The sequence below is a fragment of the Podarcis pityusensis genome (assembly GCF_964106645.2).
Source record: "Podarcis pityusensis genome assembly, chromosome: 16".
NCBI lineage: Eukaryota > Metazoa > Chordata > Lepidosauria > Squamata > Lacertidae > Podarcis > Podarcis pityusensis.
The window spans coordinates 39,226,223-39,234,809 of record NC_138041.1 but is presented as its reverse complement, the minus strand read 5'-3'; the positions used below and the strand labels follow the sequence as shown (position 1 = coordinate 39,234,809).

Sequence of the window (8,587 nt, the reverse complement as noted above, 5' to 3'; positions counted from 1 at the left end):
TGGCTCCATTGTAGGGAAAGTAGGCTTCAGGAACACAAAAGGTTACTTGTGTGGGCAGCTAATTGGCGACTTACTTGCGAATTGTGCAATTTCTTCATAAAGTGTGGGACTTCTCCCCGCCTCCCCTGTGTTTGGAAACACAGAAGTGGTTGGCTCAGAAAGGACTAAGAGCCTCTTTGCCTGGCTTGGATGCAGCACGATCACTTTCTTAAAATACTTCTAGGTTCCACAAAGCATGCCATCCTCACCAGCTTCTAAGGAAAAGAACAAAATTTCTAGCTCTCGTGGACGTCTCAGGAGATCTGAAACCACATGAACAAAGGCAACCCCAGCTTCACCACAATAGTTTAAACATTATGCATCCTAAGTATACTGACATTACAGTGTGCTCTATGTGGGGCTACCTCGGGATTGATCTGGGCACTTCTGCTGTTGCAGAACGCCGTGACTTGGTTGCTTGTTGGGGCATATTTGCCTTGTTTACAGGGTTTGCATCACTGTCAGTTTGTTAACGAGCCAAGTTCAAGGTGTTGATACTGACTTAAAAGTTCCTGTACAGCTTGGGACCAGGTTACCTGAGAGACTGCCTTATCCCTTATACACCCAGTAGGTGGCTGCAGTCTGCAGGAGAGTTTCTCTTGCAAGTTCCAAAGATCTCAGAAGCCCGCTCTGCAGAAACTCTGAGCAGGGCTTTTAGTGCGGCTGCTGCTGTTGTATGGAATAGCTTTCCCCTCAAGATACAACAAACACTCATTATCCTCACTTCCTGGAAAGAGTCAAATGTATTTTTGTTCCAGCAGCCTTTCCCAGCTGGATAAATGGGTCTTCACCATGGTATTAATCTTCTAAATGCACTTGTTGCTTTTAAGTGTTTATTAGGAGAAATTCACATTAAATTGTTGAGAAATTTTCGTGATTTTTTAAAAAAGAAACTGATGTGGAAAACGGAAGATAGGAAAAATAAAAAACTGAGAGACCTGAAAATGGCAGATTTGTCTATCCCTGGTGACTACAAGATGCTAAACTGTTGAGTGAGGTGGGGTGGGTGGAATGGAATGGAGTATCCTGGCAGATGGGGTAACTGGCTTGCTAGAACCCTGAACAGAAGTGTTCCACGTTACCACATATTGTTGCAGGTCCTCTGTATCGGTGCCCTTTTCATTTACATATATGCAGTCTTCGTATCCAGCTCAGAGCCACAGTTCCTGCCATGACCACAAAACAGCGAGAGGGTTTACCCAATGGATCATGTTGTGTTTGTGTGTGTCCCTGCAAGATGGGTTCAAATCCTCAATGGACGGCCTTGGGAAATCATCTGTGCCTCATCTCTCCCACCAGCAAAATGGGAATAAATAATTTATAGGAGTGAGAGATGTAAAATGCCACGTGTGCTTAAATGACCTGATCAGGGGAGCTGCTGGCTCTCCATTCCTTTTGCTGGGAGGGAGAGGAGGGACCACACACAGGACAGACACACCCTGGGTACTCCCATCTTTTGGACTGGCCTGACAAACTGGGTTTGGCGAGTTCGAATCAACTCACGCTGGCCCAAACTACTTCCTTATTTTGCAGCTGAATGAAAGGAAAACCACTGAGTCACAGAGCCCTGCCACGATTCTGTGTCAGAAAATTGGTTTTGCATTTCGTGTCTATTTGACCGTATATATTGGGACAGGGTGCCCTTATGGTTGCCTGTGCATGTTATATAGGAACTTCTATACCATACTACACTGTAAAGGCCATACTAAGCGGCAGAGTGCCTTCCCTGCAAAGCAGCAGGTTCCAGGTTCCGTCCTCTCTGGCACCTCCAGGTGGGGTTGGGAGACTCTTGCCTGAAACCACTGCTGGCGATGAGCGTAGATTATGCTACATTTGAGCCAAATGGTCCAAGGGTCTGAAAGCAGCCTCCCATGTTCCTACTTCCTTTTGATTGTCTTAGCCTAATGCATCCTTCAAATCGGCTCACTCCAACCATGTAAGCATAGCCAGACTGAGTCCCAGCCCCTTTGGGGATGCTTACGGTTTTGGGAGGGTTGTTGTTGTTGTTTTAGCACTGCCAATGCAGCTTTATGATTAACATCCTTATTTGTTGACATAGTGCTGTGGGTGTTGGCAGGTAACCCATTATTTTCAAAGCTAAGAGTGCACCTGTGTTCCAAAGTCCGTTGGAGGCAGACTGGTTTCCAAATTGCAGGCTTTACCAGACGGCTGATATAAAGCAGTCCTGGACGCTGTGTTGTTTTTATTCGTGCATTATTGAAAACTCTTGGATGGCAAAGTCCTCCAGATGCGACCTGGGAGCTGGAGAAGAGCCTAGGAGCAGCTTTTAGCACATGCAAAGGTAATGCAAATCTGTCTTGAGCAATTGTTTCAGCGGAAATGTAGCTCTGGGGTGTCCGCTTTTAAGTAGGCCACCCCCCTCTTTGTTAAGAGTCGGGGTGTCTGGGTAGGAGGAACCTTTAACATCTTGGCATAGCCTTGGAAGCAAAGCAGCCCAGTGGAAGGAAATCATCAGGAGTTGTGTAGGCTCTCCCAACCTGTAGGTTGCATACACAGCAAATTTCCTATTTTCAAGGCAGTAGCAGTATTGGACTACAATTGTAAGCCTACTTACTAGAAATGAACCCCGATGAACTCTGCAAGACTTACTTTTAAGTAAGCATGCATACGATTCTTCTACAAGAAAGAAGATTCCAGCTAAACATTAGGAAGAACTTCCTGACAGTAAGAGCTGTTCGACAGTGGAATTTGCTGCCAAGGAGTGTGGTGGAGTCTCCTTCTTTGGAGGTCTTTAAGCAGAGGCTTGACAACCATATGTCAGGAGTGCTCTGATGGTGTTTTCTGCTTGGCAGGGGGTTGGACTCGATGGCCCTTGTGGTCTCTTCCAACTCTATGATTCTATGATTCTATGATTGTATGCTAGCAAGGGAGATGTGAAGCAATGCAAGAATCACAAATAAAGCATCCCTGACAGATCAATCAATCAATCTCACCATCTCTATACATGGTGATTTACAAAGAACAGGTTTGACAGGTCCCTGCCCCATTAAAAATGGAAGAGAATAGACATGGGGTGCAACATATGGGAAGAATATGCAATTATTTCAAATGTACTTTGGCTTCATTACAATGGATATTGACACCAGCAATTGGTTTTAAATGCTATTTTTCTCTTAATACTTCTGATATTTTAACTTTGTTTGTTATTGGTTAATTATGATGGCTTCATTATCTGCAAACAGAAATACTGAATGCTGGATACAAAATTGTAAATAAATACTGACCCACCAGTGTTGGGTAAGCATTGAAACAGAAAAGGAGAGTTCTCCTTTCAACTACGGTACTTCCTTTTTTGTGTGATATCTGATCAGTCCTTTTTACACATTTAATCCCTGCCCACCTCCCTCTGCAAGGTACCAGTGGTTTAAGAATGGCTGTGGGCCTTTGAAGGAAATGCAGCTGAAACTCCAAGTGCTAAAACTGTGCCTGCTTGGAAGCTGTTGAACAAAACAACTCTCCCGGTCACACACAAAAACCCAGCCAGTTGCTGCTGTCCAGTGCTGCATATCTTTGGATATTTGTGATGGCAGGTGAGAAAAAAACAAAGCCTCCTTCTCCCCAAAAAGTGCTTTGGGTGTGTTTAGGCAGCAGGCACATGGTTAATGGAGACGCTACAACATTGCTCTGCCTGGCATGTTGCCCTTACTAAGCCTCTGAGCAAGCTGGTGTGCTGTTTGTTTGTTTTTTGACTGCCAGTTTGAAAATGGAGTTTACCTTCAACAGTGATTTTTTTTTTTTTTTTACAATTTAGAGTGATGTATGGAACGTGATATGCAACACCCATTTTCTCCCCTGTCCAGCTTGTACCCATGATAGACATGCCTCTTGCCTTGCCATTTACTTATTATTTACTTATTGCCAAGAGCAAACCCCAGCACTGAATTGTTTTAACAGTGGGTGTGGTGTAGATTTACCTGAGAACTGCAGCAGCAGAGCATGAAAGAGACTGAGGGGGAGAAATTGGAGAGAATTGGTCAGCTTGTCCGTTGCCTGTTCTTTTGGTGGTGTTGCCTCCGGAAATTTAATGTACTGGTAGGTTTTATGCATTCTGGTCTGCAGGATTTCAGACGGGACATTCCCAGCCCTGCTGGGTGTTGGCAGGGATTGAACCTGGCCTGGGACCTTCTGCATGCAATGTAGATGCTGTAAGGCTGAGCTACGGCCCTCCATCTTTCTGCTAAGGCTTTCCCAAAAAATATTTACAGTACAATAATCCTGGTTTCCAAGCTCAGTCTTCTTGGAATTTTCAGAAGGGAAAGCTGTCAGTCCTGGTAAGCCGGGCCTTTGCTTTTTCAGAGAACGTTTGGAGTTGCTCCTGGAAGAAGCATGCAGGCTGTTGTATTTTCATAAAAACAACTGCTTTGTAGACCTTTTTGGAGAGGAGGTTCTGTGTTAGTCTTTTGCATCAGGAACAACAGAGAGCTTTGTGGCACTTTAACCAATTTATTATGGTATGAGATTAAAATGGGCATATTTTACGATTATCCTCTGCATGTATGTTCCTATTACTTGGAGCAAAAAAATAAGTGAACAGGCAGACAGCAGGGAAGGACCCCTGAACTAATATTCTTATATGCACATTTATTATTAAAAATGTCATTAATTCTCAACTTAATCTCTTCCTTGCTTTTATAAACTTCAAACAAAAAAATGATGTGCACTACTGTCATAGAAGAATGACTAGTGGGGTGCCACAGGGTTCTGTCTTGGGCCCGGTCTTATTCAACATCTTTATCAACGACTTGGATGATGGACTCAAGGGCATCCTGATCAAATTTGCAGATGACACCAAACTGGGAGGGGTGGCTAACACCCCAGAGGACAGGATCACACTTCAAAACGACCTTGACAGATTAGAGAACTGGGCCAAAACAAACAAGATGAATTTTAACAGGGAGAAATGTAAAGTATTGCACTTGGGCAAAAAAAATGAGAGGCACAAATACAAGATGGGTGACACCTGGCTTGAGAGCAGTACATGTGAAAAGGATCTAGGAGTCTTGGTTGACCACAAACTTGACATGAGACAACAGTGTGACGCGGCAGCTAAAAAAGCCAATGCAATTCTGGGCTGCATCAATAGGAGTATAGCATCTAGATCAAGGGAAGTAATAGTGCCACTGTATTCTGCTCTGGTCAGACCTCACCTGGAGTACTGTGTCCAGTTCTGGGCACCACAGTCCAAGAAGGACATTGACAAACTGGAACGTGTCCAGAGGAGGGCAACCAAAATGGTCAAAGGCCTGGAAACGATGCCTTATGAGGAACGGCTAAGGGAGCTGGGCATGTTTAGCCTGGAGAAGAGGAGGTTAAGCAGTGATATGATAGCCATGTTCAAATACTGTATATAAAAGGATGTCACATAGAGGAGGGAGAAAGGTTGTTTTCTGCTGCTCCAGAGAAGCGGACACGGAGCAATGGATCCAAACTACAAGAAAGAAGATTCCACCTAAACATTAGGAAGAACTTCCTGACAGTAAGAGCTGTTTGACAGTGGAATTTGCTGCCAAGGAGTGTGGTGGAGTCTCCTTCTTTGGAGGTCTTTAAGCAGAGGCTTGACAACCATATGTCAGGAGTGCTCTGATGGTGTTTCCTGCTTGGCAGGGGGTTGGGCTCGATGGCCCTTGTGGTCTCTTCCAACTCTATGATTCTATGATTCTATTTTCATGATGATTTACTAATCTCTGGCATATTCTCTGAGCTGGAAATTTTCTGTCCACCTCCCTACCCCAGTGACCTACCTCACAGGGTTATTTCTAGGGAGCTAGTATTGTAAATGCACATTTATTATATCTAGTTGTGGTTTGCATCCAGAGACAATGGAAGGATGCGCCATGGGGGGTGAAATTAAACTGCTGGAGAGCTGCCGCGCTTGCTGTGGCTGTAGAGACCCACGCGCGAGAGAGAGACATGTTGCGTTGCAGCCGGGGCAGGCGGAGGCGTCGAGTTTGGCTGGTGCAGACGATGCCCTCCCCTGGCGTTTCTCCTCTCTGCGCTCCTCCTTGCTGTGATGATTAATGCAACCCCCATCACAGCCTCTGGCTCGCTTTTGCAGTCGTGGGTTGAGGATCGCCAGGCAGCGAGCTCCATGTTCTCTGATCTGTATCTGCTGCCTCTCCGGCTCCCCCGCCCCCCCCCCGCCCTGCGGCTGGACCGCAGAAGGAGAAGCGCAAAGAGGGGAGGGGGGGAGGCAGGCATGGAGAGGGAGAGGGAGGGAGGGAGGGAGGGAGGGAGAGAGCCCTTTGCAGGAGGGAGGCGCCCCATCCCGCCCGCCCGCCCTCCCCCCCCCACATCTGGGCCACTCACGGCCTCCCTGGGCGGCGCGCCTCCTCCAATGGGCGGCGCTGCTGCCAGGCCACTCTCACTTTCGGCACAGGAAAAGCTCCCGGCGCAGCCAATGGGCGCGCAGCTGCTGCTGCTGCTGGCGGCATCTGGGGCGCCGCGCGGGCGGGCGGGCGGGCAGGAGGGCGCGCAGCTCCCGGGATCGCGGCTGCAGCAGCAGCAGCAGCAGCAGCAGCAGAAGGGCGGGAGGAGCCGCCGCCGCCGCCGCCAGGTAAGGGATCGGGGCCGGGCGCGCCGCTGCGCTGCCGCCTCCTCTCCAAGGGCGACGCGTTTCCCGCCTGCCTTCTCGGCGGCGCCCCCCCCCCGAAAAGGGAGTCTGGCTTCCGCGGTTGGGGGATGCTCCGAGGGCGGCGGCGGCGAAGGGAGGCAGGATCGGGTCTTCAAAGGGAGCCCGGCGGCGGGATTTCAATTTGGCGAGGGCCCTTTTAGCCCCCGCCAGCCGCGCATCCCTCCCGCCCGGAGGACGGCAGCGCCGCGGAAACTCCCGCCGCGGAAAGGCAGCGGGCGCCTCTGGATGCCGCTTCCTCGGCCGCCTCCGGGCATCTGGTCTCGGGAGGGGATGAGATTCCGCCCCAGAAACCCGGGACACCCCAGGTAGCCCGTTCGCCCTCCCCTGGGGAAAAAAATTTGACGGGGTGGGGGGTGATGGAACCCCAGGCGTTTTAGACTGCCCATCATGTTTTGGTTTTTTCCTTATTTTCTGTGCACCGCAAGTTTTTGCCAGGGGGCTGCCTTCCGCCCACGGTCCCTCCCCAAGACTGGGAGATCCAGGGCTTGAGTGGAAATGTCGAAGTGAGGATTCCGTGTTGGATTAAGCGCGTGGAGAGGAGGTCAAGTTGCGTGGAGGGACAGAGGCTGGCTTCCCCCGAATTATGAGTTTGAGGTTTCCAGGTTGTGCTGGGATTTTGACAGCGGAGGCTCTAATGGGGGGGGGGATTGCAGTCTGGTGTGCTGGATTTCTCACTGACCTGCTTAGCTGTGCAAGAGGATAGAAATCTAGGAGAAGAGACCCGTTAGGACCTCCTTGCATCTGGTCCTTCCTTCTTCCTCTTTGCTGTAGGAACGCAAAGCACAGACCAAGGCGGTGCTTGTGGTTGGGACTGATGTCTCAATGAGTGCTAGTTTAAAAAAACCGTCGGGTTTTAGCTCAGACACAGGCAGCTTTAAAGTTTTATTTCTCACCATGCGATGAAATACCTCATGGGCTGATTTTCCTAGATCAAGTGTAAAGGCCTGACTCTGCCCCCGCTCCCAAGCGCACACCCATCACTTGGCAACCCAAGTGGAGTTACTCCGTGAAGGCAGCGCAGAGGGTGTGTTCACACCTGACCCTGAAGTTCACTGCTTTTGTGTGGATGTGCAGTTGCCGTGGATGTGGGCTGGAGTGTAAAATAGGCTTTTTAAAAAGCTGAATGCCTTTTCTCTTGCTGAAACTGATCTTGAATTCACATGGAAAATGTAACTGCCAGTTTTAAATATTGTTCCAGTGTGTTTTGGAGGAGGAAGGGGCATCCCTTTCCATCTGGTTCACTTAGCTCAGGGTGACAATGGTTTGGCAAGGCTTGGCAGACAAGGATTTCTTAGCCCTGATGTTCATGACACACTTTCACCGTGGAACTCAAACTTATTGTGGCTGCTCCTTCACAGAAATATTCCCAGTGTGACAGTTATGTGGTGAAACCATATCAGTTTTTGGAGAGCGTGTGGCAGAGGCCACAATGGTTGGTTAACATCCCCCCTGGCTGTTTGCTCCTCCCTGCCACTTTGGGGAGATTTGGATGCAGGCAGAAATGAGTGATCCTGCATTTGAGCTTTGAGGCAGTCCTATCCTGTGAGAGGAGGATTGTACCATCTTTTTGAAACAATAAGAGCTGCAAAAGGTATTAATTAATGTGATGGACCTTCCTTTCTTTTTCTCATCTTTTTGTGGTTCCTCACTGAATAAATAGAATGCCACTGCAACAATGAGGCCTACAAACATGATTCCTTGGTGTGCCTGTTGTCTTTTGAGGAATTCTAAGCAAAGCTACATCACCACTTGTAGACTTACCTGCATGACCTGTTCAGGCTCTATTAGCATTGGAACAAGAGTGGTGGCACAAGGCCATGGAGTCAACATTGCTAAGATACTAGTTTACTGCAGCTTTTCCAACAAAGATATGTGAAAGTGGGCAGCTTTGCATTG

The 8,587-nt window shown here is 48.4% G+C and overlaps 1 protein-coding gene across 3 annotated transcripts in view; it reads left to right on the top strand.

Moving 5' to 3' along the window:
* The first annotated feature begins 2,183 nt into the window (after positions 1–2,183).
* Positions 2,184–8,587, top strand: part of CAMKK2 (calcium/calmodulin dependent protein kinase kinase 2) — a 49,138-nt gene continuing 42,734 nt past the window's right edge. Inside the window, exon 1 of one of the 3 annotated variants that reach the window (XM_080985634.1) lies at positions 2,184–2,341. The gene's annotated coding sequence lies outside the window, so the exon portion shown is untranslated. Of the gene's footprint in view, positions 2,342–3,568; positions 3,591–6,517; positions 6,614–8,587 lie in introns of those variants that run through there. The other 2 variants (XM_080985636.1, XM_080985635.1) reach the window with 2 other exon arrangements.